The sequence below is a fragment of the Aythya ferina genome (genome assembly GCF_964211825.1).
Source record: "Aythya ferina genome assembly, chromosome: W".
NCBI classification, from domain to species: domain Eukaryota; kingdom Metazoa; phylum Chordata; class Aves; order Anseriformes; family Anatidae; genus Aythya; species Aythya ferina.
In genome coordinates, this window is record NC_140313.1 from 5,450,722 (window position 1) to 5,466,206 (window position 15,485).

The 15,485-nt window shown below is 42.0% G+C and overlaps 1 long non-coding RNA gene across 1 annotated transcript; it reads left to right on the plus strand.

Moving 5' to 3' along the window:
• The first annotated feature begins 6,546 nt into the window (after nt 1-6,546).
• LOC311426400 lies at nt 6,547-15,444 on the plus strand. Its single transcript, XR_014686709.1, has 4 exons — nt 6,547-6,902; nt 9,361-9,383; nt 9,852-9,986; nt 12,648-15,444. It is a non-coding gene; the product is annotated as an uncharacterized lncRNA (long non-coding RNA).
• Nucleotides 15,445-15,485: the final 41 nt, after the last annotated feature.

A 15,485-nucleotide genomic window follows, 5' to 3' on the forward strand; every position in this document is an offset into this window, starting at 1 on the left:
GACAGAGATCACATACGGAAAATAACGTGCTATAATACTCAATTTGGAAAACAGGCGCAGCAGAGTTGAGATTAAAGCAATCAGCATTATGACAAGTGACTATTAAGCAGGTCTAATACTTATACCAACTTTAGTTTAACACACTCTGGTCAGATCTGCCGTTATCTCAACCTTTCGAGCCCCACGTTGGGCACCAAAAAGACTGTCGTGGTTTAACCCAGCCGGCAGCTAAACACCATGCAGCCGTTCGCTCACCCTCCCCCCTCCCTCTCTGGGACGGGGGAGAGAAATGGAAAGTGAAGCCCGTGAGTTGAGATAAAGACAGTTTAATAAGACAGGAAAATAATAATAACAATAATAATAATAATAATACAATGATGATAATAGTACTACTACTAATAATATGTACAAACAAGTGATGCACAATGCAATTGCTCACCACCTGCTGACCGATGCCCAGCCTAACCCCGAGCAGTCCGGCCCCCTCCCCCAGCTAGCCACCCCTATATATTGTTTAGCATGACGTCAGATGGTATGGAATACCCCTTTGGCTAGTTTGGGTCACCTGTCCTGGGTCTGTCCCCTCCCAGCTCTTACTGCACCAGCCTGCCTGTTGGCAGGACAGAGCAAAAGGCTGAGATGTCCTTGACTTGGTATAAGCACTGCTCTGCAACAATTAAAACATCGGGGTGTTATCAGCACTCTTCTCATCCTAAGCCAAAACACAGCATTCCACCAGCTACTAGGAAGAAAATTAATTCTGTTCTAACTGAAACCAGGACAACCATGCACCACTTTGATTAGTCAGCTGGACATTTCCTCCAGATAAAATCAAGAAGAAAGATAAGTTTTCCCTTGGCACAGGTTGGGAAGAAGAGCAGGCCTTTTCAGTTCAAAATCAATTGCCCCTGGAAAGCAACGTCTGATTCTGTCAGTCTGGGACTTAGCTCACTTACGTCTCTTCTCAGTGCCTCTCTGGCTGTGCACCAGCAGAAGCACAGTGTGAGCTAATGCACGCAAGCAGAAATATGGGACAGACACCCTCCCATTCTGCTTCTGACTCTTCATTGATCCCCCTTCGATACAAACATTTCATTTCTCTTCTTGCATGGGCTTGAGACAACTTGTTATTGAGGCATCAGTGGGAGAACTGGTCAATCCAGCAGGTGGAAAACTGAAATCCATGCTTCATTGCTCCATGCTTTCATGCAAAAATACTGACTTCAGACTGTATGTGAAACTAATACTGGCACATCCTAACCTTGAAGTATCAATGTTTTCATTCTACTCAACTATTAAAATATTAATATATGTATGTAAATGCATATACAAATTCTGCTGCTCGTCCTATGCACTTTTTTAGTGTAGATAAATTCACAAGGGTCATGATATCCTTAGACTTACTGCATTATTTTCTGTCACAACACCTCCTATGACAGCTGATAGCATTAGAAGGTTTCCAGCCTCCATCAGGAGCCACTGCAGATGGAACTAGAACATTTTACCAGTATCCTACTTGAATTTTCAGACAGTAGAAGCATAGCAGGAGTCAGAGATCCTTTATTATTATGGACTTTGGAAGAGCCTACATCTTTTTTTGCCATTTCTCCCCACACTCAACCTCTTTCACTTTATGCTTTTAAATCCTCTAAGCCCTTTCATCTAGTTTCCTTATGTGCATGTTCAGAGCTTCCTCAGAAAGGTCTCAGTCTCTTTAAACATATATATGTACAATCATAAAAGGTAACAAACAATCCTCCAAGTTCCACGACTCAACAGTCTCAATTTTCCACTCCTTTTCTTGATTACATACAAGTCTCCATTTTCCATTCCCTTTAAACAATATGTCTCGCTTTAAGTTGTCAAGCAACTTAGTCTTCAGGCCTTATGTATCCCGTTCTTCCCAGATCGAAGAAAAGCATATCCATCTCCTTTTCAAGGCCAATAGGCCTGGGCCAAAAGGCACGTTCAGGTCAACAGGGGGCGTAACAGCAAAGGCCTTTGATGGCTGTAGCAGCAGAGGGGCTGATGGCGTAGCAGTCGGATCAGTAAAGGAGCCCGCAGCTCCCTCACTATTTGGCAAACCACATGTTTGTGATTGTGGCCCCACATGGCTCTTTAAGGCCTCAGAGACTGCCCGCCAGGTGCCGAGCAATCCCACTGCAACCTTGTCCTTTTTAGTTGCAGAGTCCCACACCTTGACCTCAGTTTGGTCCCATATTTCAGAATCATAAACTGTCCGATTGTTAATAAGGAGAATGAGCTGTAAGGTTACCAGGACAGTCTTTGTTCCTAAGGACGTATGATTCCCCATAATGCGCAACTGCTTACCAGCGAGGGGCAGTTGTGTGCACGGGTCCACTTCTCTCAGCTCGAGTTTCTCTCCAGATCCAGTGCGCCTGTTTCTAGCGACTTTCTGTACGAGCTTCTCTGAGTACTTTGTTGAGTTTGGCCGAACCTATCTTCATGAGGCAATCAAAGTGCCTGTTCCTGTCCTGGTCTCCATTCTGCCAGCCTGTTCCTCTTCACTCCTTTTTCCTGTTTCTTTATTGACATATCTTCATCGTGTTGCCTTTTTTATCTTGAGGGCAGGCTCCCCTCTTATACCCTTCTCTCCACAGCAGTTCTTTTCAAAACAACTTTTCATTGGTCAAACAACTTTGAATGTAACAACAACAGCAAACACCCAGAAACATCCATGCCTTAATGGCTGGAGAACAAGAGAACCATCTGGAGAACAAGAAACCCCAGACTGCATGGAGTCTCCTGAATCACCCTTCTTTGTTCCCTCTAAACTCTTTTATATTCCTGATGGCCTGGTCGTTAAGAGTCTAATGTTATCTCAACCACAGGGCTTTCCAACCCCCATGGCCACATTCCCAAATCTCCCCCTTCTTTATTAATATCAACCATTTTCTCGACACAAATTACCACTCCATATATAAAAGAGGTATGCACAGACCTCTGGTTGCTCTCCTGGGCATCCAGCTGCTCTTGCCAGTGGCCTGGCCATGTCGGTACATTTTTCCAGAGGTGAGGATTTGGAGCAGCATGTCTTCTGAGGAGGGATGAATCACCAGCAACCTAGCCCCAGATAAATAGCTTTTGTGTTTACAAAGAAAGATGCTGACCAGAGTGAGGAGCAGGAGCAAAAGGGGGTTGTAAATGGGCTTGGAAATGTTATTTTATTTTATTTTATTTTATTTTATTTTATTTTATTTTATTTTATTTTATTTTATTTTATTTTATTTTATTTTATTTTTTAATTTTTCCTGGAAGTAGACACATAGAAAAAAAAATCTAAGAATTGTGATATATGGCATAATAATTCATGTCAAGAAAATGGTTGATATTAATAAAGAAGGGGGAGATGTTGGAGTGTGGCCATGGGGGTCGGCAAGCCCCATGGTTGGTGATAACATCAGACTCTTAACAATGAGGCCATCAAGAATGTAAAAGAGTTTAGAGGGAACAAAGAAGGGTGATTCAGGAGACTCCATGCAGTCTCCTGGTTTCTTGTTCTCCAGCCATTAAGGCATGGATGTTTCTGGGTGTTTGCTGTTGCTGTTATATGCAAAGTTGTTTGACCAATTGTTGTTTTTGAAAATGACTGCTGTGGAGAGTAGGATATAAGAGGGGAGCCTGCCCTCAAGATGAAATAGGCAACACGATATAATGATGTTACGTCATCAATAAAGAAGTAGAAAAAAGGAATGAATAGGAATAGGCTAGCAGAACAGGGACCAGGACAGGAACAGGCACTTTGATTGCCTCATGTAGATAGGTTCGGCCAAACTCAGCAAACTACTCAGAGAAGCTCGTACAGAAAGTCGCTAGAAACAGGCGCACTGGATCTGGAGAGAAACTCGAGCTGAGAGAAGTGGACCCGTGCACACAACTGCCCCTCGCTGGTAAGCAGTTGCGCATTATGGGGAATCATACGTCCTTAGGAACAAAGACTGTCCTGGTAACCTTACAGCTCATTCTCCTTATTAACAATCGGACAGTTTATGATCCTGAAATATGGGACCAAACTGAGGTCAAGGTGTGGGACTCTGCAACTAAAAAGGACAAGGTTGCAGTGGGATTGCTCGGCACCTGGCGGGCAGTCTCTGAGGCCTTAAAGAGCCATGTGGGGCCACAATCACAAACATGTGGTTTGCCAAATAGTGAGGGAGCTGCGGGCTCCTTTACTGATCCGACTGCTACGCCATCGGCCCCTCTGCTGCTACAGCCATCGAAGGCCTTTGCTGTTACGCCCCCTGTTGACCTGAACGTGCCTTTTGGCCCAGGCCTATTGGCCTAGAAAGGGAGATGGAAATGTTTCCATTCGATCCGGGAAGATTAGGATACATAAGGCCTGAAGACTAAGTTGCTTGACAACTTAAAGCGAGCCATGTTGTTCCCACGACTAGCCCTGGAATTCTCCGGTGTTTGTAATCAAGAAAAGGAATGGAAAATGGAGACTGTTAATTCATGGAACTTAAAGGTTTGTTTGTTACCTTTTCTGATTGTACATATGTATTGGCATACTCGGGTTTAGTATGTAAAAGCAATGTTATGTATATTTAAAAAAAGGTTTAACAAGTCTTCTTGCAGTGAGCCCTCCTCACTGTACTTCAGGTTTGTTTAAAGTTCACCTGCTTCGGGGAGGCAGCCTTGAGAGCTGCAGAGCTACAGTATCAGGATGATTTTTCATTTCATTTCATTTCTTTTTTATTTATTTTTTGGCGGGGGAGGGGGGACAGTACGCTACCTTGCTGCTCAGTTGTTAAAACTCAAATAAAGTGAAAGCCATCCCTGCCACAACGGTGCTGTGGTTCTTTTCCTTTTCATTTATTTATTATTACCACCACCTTTATTTTTTTAAAAAAAACAACAACAACAAAAATACAAATAAATAAATCCTGGTTGAGAAAACAGGCAGGAAAACTGCGAATTTAAACCTCTACCCTCCCTCCCTCCGCTGCTGCCCCTTCCATTTACAGCCACACGTGTTACCGGCTCTTCCTTGGAACAAGGGGGGTCCCGCTCCCTGCCCACCCCCGGGGCCGATGCCACCGCTTGCATCGTGGGGAGCAGCCAGCAGCACCGGGAACAAAGGCTTGGAGCCTCCCCAGGTGGCTGAGGGGGGCCAGGGGATTGGGGAGAACTGGGGGTATCAGGGGGCGTTCAGGCCGGGTAACTCTTGGGCTGCTCCCAGCTTGGTCCCCTCACAGCTTGCACGGGAAGCTGGGGGTAGGAAAAAGGGGAAAAAATAGCAGGGGAATTGCACTGAGCTCATGCAATGCCTTGTTTGGTTGCTGTCCGGATTACTGTTGTTATTATTTGGAGGACAAGGGGGAGTTGTGTCCTTAATCCGAGCCCTGTCCTTAATCCCTGCCCTCCCCACCCCCAGATGCTATGAAAGGAGAGCTGATTTCATTTCCACCATACAGTACATTTTCTCTAGAGAGCATTGTTTGGACAAGCAACTCCCAATCCCTGATGACTACAAAATACGATTTATGTTTCCATCAGAGACAGAATATCCTGATGGCTTGAAAGACAGGCAAGAAAACCTTACCTAATCAATCCCTTTCCAATACACACACACACACACACGCAGCTAGCACAGGAAATAATGCCCGCACTGACTGCACATAAAATAAATATCGGCAGCACAAAAATTAACAATAGTCATCTTGATATTTTTTCTCTCCCTGCAAAGACCTACAGTAATACAGTTTGCGCCTTTCCTAGCTTGATGTCATCATCGGCAGTATAATTCAAAAAAAAGGAAGAGTTTAAAAAGCATGCTTTTTTATTTTAGATGCAACAAGAATAGATATAGTAAAGACAGCTTGTAACATCACAACAACAGCAACAACAACAGCAACAGCAACCTCCAAGCTGGAGGATTTGTCCCTATCTCAACTGCTTTTATTATATATAATTGCGAAATCATAATAAGAATAAACAATAAATAAGAGGCATCATCATAATAGGAAGAAGTCAGAACACCTTGGGTTTGTGTTTTTTTTCCCCCTCTCAATTAAATGGCAGATTTCCCGATGATCACTGAAATTATAACGACAGCGATTGCAAGGGAAAAGGAAGAAAAATAAAATCATCATCATTGGTCCTAAAAATGCAACTGTTCCCCTTTGCTCACTTGGCACAATAGAAATTGACTGTCTCTCAAAGAGCCATGCGCCTAGTGCTATTTATAGCCAGGGGCTGTGTTGGAAGCTACCATTGAGATTCTTCCGGGGCAGGCAGACAGGGTGTGCTCAGAGGGGAGGAGGGGGCTTGGGTCGAGCAGAAGCAGCAGCAGCCCCCTGCCCCCAGCCTCCCTTCCCTGCACACATACACATCCGCACACTCACACCCCACCCCATAGTCTGGCTGGGGAATTTGAACTGATCCAGCCTGTTTAAACGGAAATGACACAGATCTTCAATGTAAAAAAAAAATCAGATCAGACCCGGGGGGGGGGGGGGATGAGAGAAGGGGGAGTGTGTGTGTGTGTGTGTGTGTGTGTGTGTGTGAAAGAGGGAGAGGGAGAGCAAGCGAGAGGGAGAGAGAGGGAGAAGGAGGGAGAGAGAAAAGAAGAGGGGGGAAAAAAGGAAAGATTTTCTCTATGTATATAAAGATGGCCACTTTAGCAAACAGACAACCAGACAATACCAGCCTGAGTAGCAATCACAGCAACCCCAGCACCAACGGGCATATGAACGGATTAAACCATAGTCCCGGAAACCCATCCACCATCCCAATGAAGGACCATGATGCCATTAAGCTCTTTATTGGGCAGATTCCCCGTAACTTGGATGAGAAAGACCTCAAACTGCTCTTCGAGGAGTTCGGGAAGATCTATGAATTGACGGTGCTAAAGGACAGGTTCACTGGCATGCACAAAGGTGAGTTACCTCCTGAACTTTCCCAGAGAGATTGAAAGAGGAAGGCAGGCTCTCGCTCCCTCTCTGGCTCTCTTTATCTCTTTCCTTTCGATTTCATTTTATTTAATTTTCGGCTGGCCAGGGGCGGAGGCGGCAGGGAAAGAAATAATAGACCCTCTTGGAAAGCAAAGAGAGAGAGACAGAGAAGGGGGTTAGCTCCGTTTGGGTTATTTAGGACTATTTTTCCCTCTTTCCCCCCTTTTTTGGGGGGGTGAGATGAAGCCACTTGCGAAAGCTGGAGAGTCCAGGCAAAAGCAGTGGTGCTGAAAAAGATTAAGAGGATTTCTTTATTTATCTTTAGGAGCCGCACATTTTCCACCCAGGTGTGTGTGTGTGTCTGTCCATGTGTTTGTGCCGAGCCGGGAAGCCCCTATTTTACAGCTGTTGTGAATCAGGCACCAGAACCTTTGCATCTTTCTTTTCTTTTCTTTTCTTTTCTTTTCTTTTCTTTTCTTTTCTTTTCTTTTCTTTTCTTTTCTTTTCTTTTCTTTTCTTTTCTTTTCTTTTCTTTTCTTTTCTTTTCTTTTCTTTTCTTTTCTTTTTTCATTTTTGCTGCTGTTAGGATTCTTATTTGTAGCCTGTTCCAAAACCAGATGCAGAGGAGACTGATTTGCTCAAGGGGTAGGAGGTGCTGGGGGGGGGGGGGGAATTCATTTTTGTTTTGTTCAGCGTAGGAACAGAGACATAAAAAAAATAAAAAAGCCCATATCAAGCAGGGGGGGAGTATGAAATCACAAAATGTGGATGTGTTAGAGAGAGCAAGGCAGGAAGGATGGGTTGTAGCTCAGTTCCAGAAGGGAGAAGTCTCCAAGCAGGCATATTCCCAGCACTACTTTAATGTGCCTGAAGTCCACCCTGGGAACTTTTTGTTTTTTCTTTCAAGGCAGTAGAGATGTGCTCCCTGTGCAATGCCTCATTTGATCCGGCTTTGCCCACTCCTTTTCTTTCCCTGCTTAGTCTCTCTGGAGGTACATTTCAGATTAGAGGATGCTATCTTTTGGGGGTGGAGTATGGGGAGGGATGGGGATGCTCAGATACTCGGGTAAGAAAGTAGGACTCACAGGGAGGAAGTTGAAGATAATTTGCATGATAGCCCTGCTTAGGAGCGGGAGAGATACAGGAGGACAGAAAGAAAGAAAAGAAAAGAAAAGAAAAGAAAAGAAAAGAAAAGAAAAGAAAAGAAAAGAAAAGAAAAGAAAAGAAAAGAAAAGAAAAGAAAAGAAAAGAAAAGAAAAGAAAAGAAAAGAAAGAAAGAAAGAAAGAAAGAAAGAAAGAAAGAAAGAAAGAAAGAAAGAAAGAAAGAAAGAAAGAAAGAAAGAAAGAAAAGATCTAATCAGAAGTAAGCAGGGTGTGACTCCAGATCTAGTGCAGGTGAAAAAAGGTTGTGCACGGGGGGGAGTGGTAGTTGCATCTGTTACAGGAGAGGTTCAGTAGCAATGTCTGCTCCAGCCTGGTTAACTCCTGGTAGGGAGAGTCACTGGGAATGGCATTAGTGGCTTCCCAGCTTTCCAGCTGCCATGGTGAGTTGTAAATCTTAAACTTAACAGCATGTTTAGGAGGCATCTCTTCCCCTTTCCCACTCACTCCCCTCCTCTCCTCCACCTTCAGGAAATGCAAATGAAAATATACCCTGACAGTGCAAGTAGCAGTGTTGCACAGGATAGAGAAAACATTCAGGGCTTGGGGACTGGGGATTCAGTCCAAGTTATAGGGTATTTCTTCCTTCCTTTCTTGCAGGCCGCTCCAAACACCCTTCTCATATTTACAGTGATCAGTGTATCCCTTATGAACATTGCTTTCCTTTCGGACTAACTTCTTAGAAACCACATCAAGGTCTGATGGGCATCATTTAAACATGACATCCACACTAGAATAATTATTAATAATAACAATTAAAACAATAGTAAGAAGCACAGGGAAGGAAAGGTCCTGGAAGGTTTTGTCTAATAGATGAGGCATAGTGAGAGTAACCAGTGAGCCCATGTGTGCGCACATGTTTGCAAAAATTATCTAAGGTTTCCATAAAATAAAACAGTAAAAGCTCCACTGAAGAGAATTACTCAACACAGTATAGAGGAAATGTCTGAGTTAATGTCTAGGTAAAGGATTTTTTTTTTGGGGGGTGGAGGGGTATTTTGATTTGTTGATGAGATTTTATTCTTTTGCTTTGTACTACTGTAAACCTGTAATTAATCAATCTATGTGCTAACTTTAATTTCTATTTCATAGATCCTTTCTCTTGCATTTCAGTTTTGCTTTTACTGTATGCCTGTATTCATAGAGACAAACTCAGGAAGGAAGGGAGGGAGACATAGAGAGAGAGAGGGATCATTTATATTGCTTGGATGTGTTTAACACATATTCTTGAATTAAGCAAGATACTAACTTCATTTCCCTTCATTTCATTTCTGTTTTAAAGCTGCAACCTAGGAAAAAAGACAGGTGGGAAATCTTGTCACCTCATCAAACCAAATTGCATGAGTTCATCTTGAAAGAAACAGTCATTTTTAATCTCATGGAAGTTCTGGACTTTGGAAGGAAAAATGATCACGATGATTATTGTATCACAGCCTAGTGTTTGAGTGAAGCTTCAATAGACACTGAGTTGCCAGCGTTTCAGAGACTGGTTTTATTTAGTACATCTGAGAAGAATTTGAACTCCTTTCTAGTGATGCTGCTGATTTATTAGCTAATCCTGATAAAAATGTGCCTCTGGCTACCTGGAAAAAAATTACTTTCTTGCCAGTAGTGATTAATTACTATTAAGTCAAAAAGCATGATGGGGCTTTGAAGGATGAGGATTGTGTTTGGCTTTTTTATTTTATTTCATTATTTCATTTCATTTCATTTCATTTCATTTCATTTCATTTCATTTTTAATCTCTTTTCTCTCTCTTTTCTCTAAATTCAGCCATGTGAAGCATAGTATTCACTCAGATCTCCTTATTTTGGCTTTTCTTGGAGGCATAGGTGAAGAATTGCATAAAAATAGTCCAACTTGGCTCTCAGGGGTAGGATGGCAATATGAAACCCCAAGATGCTTTCCGTAAGTGATACATAATGCTTATACATTAATTGATCCATCACTCTCAGTTTATTTTATTACTAATCCAGTGGATGAAGCTGTGGCAGTGGTATACCTTGAAGGGTTAATAGTGGGCTGTAGTTTATTTAAGTGTATGGAGAGCAAATCTTGGGTGTGGAGGGGGAGAAGGTGGGTTTGTGCTGGGGGGAGGGAAGAGAGAGGAATTAGCTTAGAGTAAAAAGGTAGCAATAAGAGTCATTTCAGGTGTAAATCCACTGAAATGAGAGCATATTATGTGTATGATTCAAAATATTATGAAGAGATCCTACTGTGGTGTGTCTGTATATCAGGAAGAAATTGAAAATTAAGAACTTGAAGATAAAGTACATGACTATCCCTTCTTGCAAAGAAAAAAACAACCAAACAACTATCAAAAGGGAGAGTGAAGTCCTAGATTCTTTCACCAGGAAACCTGGCTGATGCCAGGCCAGATACCAGGGAAGAGGCAGGGGAGTATGACTGTCTTGCAGACACGTGATAAGAGAAGTTATGGGGGAAGCAGCATGTGAGGGAAGGTGGGAAAGAATTGCCAGATCTCTGAGAAAACAAGATTTTGTGTCACGAGCATCGCTGCTACAGATTCCCCCCTTCCTCGCTTTTCTTCACATGGGGCAGGAACACACTCCTGCTGTGGCACTTTGCTCTAGGGTTGGGAAGAGGCTGTGTGTTGAGATCCGTGGGTAGAGATCTACTAGGGCTGAACTGACCCACCCACGCACTCACACGCGCTCACACGCACAGAGTTAACTAATCACACGAACAATTTAGCAAGCAATTCATTCATAACTTCCCCCCTTCTTATCTAGCAGTGGAGTACGCTTAAAGGCTAAGTTACTAGGAGACATGAAGGTTAGTGCTCTCAGAACAGCCATATTATAATGCATTATCTTTGAAGTCATTTAAGGCCAATTTAAGTGGTATTTAGTATAATATTTAATAATTAATGTAATCTAAATATAGGACTGTCCCCATAGGTTTAAACAGCCTTTTCTATCGAAGCATGCTTGTTCCTAAGGCCTGGAATGTGTTTTAATTTAAAACACACAGGTCTCCATAATATTCTATTTAGGAAGTCAGAAGAAATCACTATTCCACACTTAACTGAAATTTACTGAAACATATGCAGGTGAGTGCATTTAAAGAGTGGAGACAGCGTGCTGTGAGAAAGCAAGAGTCTTTCATGGACATGAGACCTACAACTTTCTTTCAACCCTTATTTAGAGAGGGGGAAGCACAAAACTCCCAAAACCTCCTCAAAATCCACTATTGCGGTCCCACTAGGATAGTGTAACTATCTGACCCGAACCTCACTCGTCTAGCGTTCAGTGCAGCTAGAAAAATGCAGTAGAAAAAGAATAATTTAGTTCTTTTGCTGCTTTACCTTCTCAAAAGTACAAATAATTTTGGAATTTAAGACACCTAGGGAGTAGGTAAACAAGGCTTCCATTCATTATATTGTTATGTTTGATTACAAAGATAGATGATAGAAAGATTAAAACCTTGTTAAGTCTAAGGATGTTTATGAGGGTTTGCATATCTCAGAAATTCAAAGGTGCAATGAAAATGTGCATTCAGTTAAGATGGTATATTGTACATGTGTATAAATGTATAGATTTGTGTGTGTACACATACAGAAAAAAAGAGTGATGTATACACATTCACGCATATAGCTTTTGGGAAATGGAAATTTAGTTGAAAAGAAGCACAATGCAATACAGGTGCTGAATAAACTCCTCCATAATTGAAACATAAGGCTTGCCTGGCTGAAAGCAACATATACAGCATTTAGTATGGCAGTAAACCAAACAAGTTTTAGGGAGGTAAATGCACAAATAAACTGGAATAAAACAGAGGAGGCTTTATGCCTTAGGTTTAAAGAGCATCCCCTTAAAACAATCAAAATGCAATTGGATAGCTTGATGGAAGAGAGAAAAAAAGCAACCCCTTGTACATTATAATCTCCCGTACAGATGAGCGTGTATGTATATTTGATAATGTCAAACAGATAGCCCAGATTGCTTCATAAATTAGAAGGCTATGTATTAACTCTTTTTTTCAGGGGTCTAGACATGGATTTTGGTTTCTAAAAGCAGCTGCAGCCAGTTATGATGCTGATGTTATGATTGTGTCAGCATTTCCAGTACAAACTCCAATTTTCTGGGATCTCTCGCTTGGCTGTTAAGTTTTGCACTGAAAGCTGTTCTTCAGCTAGCCCCACCACCATATCAACTAATCGTCCTTACAAGAATGTATTTGCTTTAAAGTTACAGAATGTGGAGAAAAGAAAGAAATTAAAGTCCATGGTTCTGGAGCTTTTGTTTATTTTCTTACCTTTCTCCAGGTTAGACTTATACTTCCAACACATTTATAGATTACTTCTGTCCCTCAATATCTACATATACTGGTGCCTTTGAACATTTTAGGGGAGGAAAAAAAAAGTACTTATTTTTTTTCTTCTGAAAAAAATATAATAGCGACAACTACCAAATCTCATAGTATTTACTTGGCCAAAACAGTGTTTTAATTAAATGTCAAATCAGGAATTTACTAATACCTTAAGAATAAAAACAGAAAATGCTTTTGATTTATTTTATTATATTATTTTTTCCTGTATTCATCCAGAAGAGAACGGGAATGTCAACACTAAAGTAGGGAGAAAATTTGAGGATCCTTGTCACCTTGGATGAAAAACGTGGTTCATCTGGTTCTCTGTCCTGCTTCTGCCAGTGGCCAGTGCCACAGACAGGACTTTCTTTTGCAGAGGATTCAAATTGCATAGTATAACAAAAGCCGGGCAGCTGAAGGAATAGTTTTTTGAAGGAAGTTGTCAGAGACTCTCTGGAAATTTTGCCTGGGTAAAGAGTGAGCAAGATTGTGGAAAGCGTCTTGTGCTCAATAGAAAAGTGGATTGTACCCATCAAGGAGGGTGTGCATAGTACTTCCAATGCTCGGAGTGAAGATCGAGCCAGATGGCCAAGAAGGACCTCTCCTAGCCTTCAGAGCTGGAAATACGCAGCCACATTTTTCAGGAAGATGTCAGGGTGTTTTTTATCACGCATACCCTGTGTGCATGCATACTTGCCGCGCTGACCTGACAGACCAGAACAACACTAAAGGAGCTGTTACCATCCCTCCCGTCAATCAAGTGTAAACCCAGGTGGGTTTATGTGACAGGTGGTAATGGCTCCAAGGGAGAAAAAGTGGGGGAGATGATCGAGGCTGGTGGGACTGGTACCTGCATTTAAAACAGCACAAAAAGCATCTGATGCCCAAAGACTCATGTCGGCGTTGGCTATAGCTTTACAATAAAACTGTGACAGCAGGAGGCTGCAGAGCTCCATATGATCCCTCCAGCATGAGCCATCAGGTTTGTGTCCTGTAAGAGTTCACACTAAGCAGGTGAGGTGTTAAGTGAGCTAAGCCAAATCCTGGCCTTAACAACAAGGCTGGTGTTTCATTAATCCCAGCATCTTCTTTTGGTAGGGAGTGGAGGCCCCTTGCCTGTTGGCTGGGCAGAAGTCCATAAGACCTTTGCCATCACATCAGTTGGTTCACATTTGCAAACTGAATGTTTCCCCTTCCTGTTAAAATTCAGGATTGCAGATTTATGTAGCAAACCACACTTGCAGCTAATGTGACCAGCTTCTGTGCTTGCTGGCTTGTCCCTGAACTTAGCTTTCCTTCAGCAAGTGAAACTAAAACTTAAACAAAGGTGAGGAACTGACAGAAGTCTGACCCCTGCCACATTTCTCACTCACTTAACTGCTCCACCAATGCCCATATGAATGTTTCCTGGGCTTGTCATGGCAGGTTGATCCTTGTGTATTAAAATCTGCAACAGAAAGAGGGAAAAATAATAACCATGGAGACGGAAAGCTATAGCTTTTCTTCCACTGCCACTCCTATGACTGAGCTGGGGTATTTATTATAAGCACCTCTTTCCCTCTGTAACTCTTGGAGATGCATCGTCGCATTTTGGGGATTGCAGGATCTCTTGTATCACTCTCTCTGTGCTGCATCGCTTGGGGTGGGCTGAAGTCAGGGTGTCACCACAGATGTTGCATTTATTTGCTTTTGTCATTGTGATCCATGGCCTGAATGCACACACAGGTGAATGCAGCTTTTAATGTGCATTTATTATATCCACCTGATATCCCCTCGAAGGAAGAGAGGGGTTATTATTGTCACTCCTTAAAATAAAGATAGATGAGAGTTCTAAACCTCTCAAATAAAGTGCCAGACCATATGTAGTGGCTAAAAATAAATCATATATGGCCATCTATTCCATGTAAATGAATGGCAAGACATGTAAATATTGAAATCGTGTTAAGTTTGTCAAGCAGAAGCAGCCAAAAATATTGATCAAGGCAAGAGGAAAAAAGTGATAATGAACTGGACTCCAAGAAGACTTTAATTGACGGTGACTTCTGTGAACCAGCTTTGGACAGTATATATAAACTGACATTGATGTAACTTTATTGCAATGCACTCTCCTTTAATTAATTGTCATCTTTGTTAAGACTGGCTACAGATCAAAGGTTTAAAGAGACTTAACAGGTTCTTAGTAACAAACCCTTCAGATGCATTAGAAATGTCCGACAGCTCAGCCAATGAGGCATGCAGATTTCGATCTACCTCACCCTTATCTGTTTATTTCTCCCTCCTTTGTTGAACAGACAGTCATTGTTTAACATTAACTATTTCATAGATGGCTTTGTTGGTGATGTTGATGCCTCCAGGGATGTGTATTTGCCAGCAAGAGGTGTCTTCGCTCCTAGGTCTGTCAAAGCATTTTGCCACTGGAAACTTGCTTATGGTCTGAGAGACCAAGGTGCAGTACAGGCAGAGTTTGTAACACAGGGTATTCTTTCCCCTTTTCCCTTATCGAGATCTGTAATTTCCCGATTTAACTCTGGAAAATATAATGAGCCATAGTTTGCATGCAAGGGGCTGCCGAGAATGAACTCTTGCATGAAAGTTGCGCATGCAGACAGATATGAATGTGTCTGCCACGGTTTTGTATCACACGCACATGCAACCAACATGTGCATAGTAATGAAAACATGCATTCGGTATAGATGTATATACATTACATACATTCAGGCTGACATATGTCTCTAAATAATTCTTTTCTAAAAGACAGTATAGAGATTGTATTCTTGCATGAAAGTGGCAGGTGACTTAACAGGTTATTCCTGGAATTATATGCGGAGTTTAATATGATACGTAGCTGTTTGTTCATTAAACTAATTTAATGACACACTCACACTTAACTAATCCATGTCTGGTTTATTTGTACATTGTGTCTGAGTCTCCAAAATATTTTAGAGGCAACCCAGCTGGCTTCCCAGTGTGCTGGGGCAGATAACTCTGGACATGAAGCTTCTTCAAACAGAATAAAAATGGAGATCTGACTGCATATTTGGCTTGTTTCTAATTCAAATGCCTGTGTATGCACAC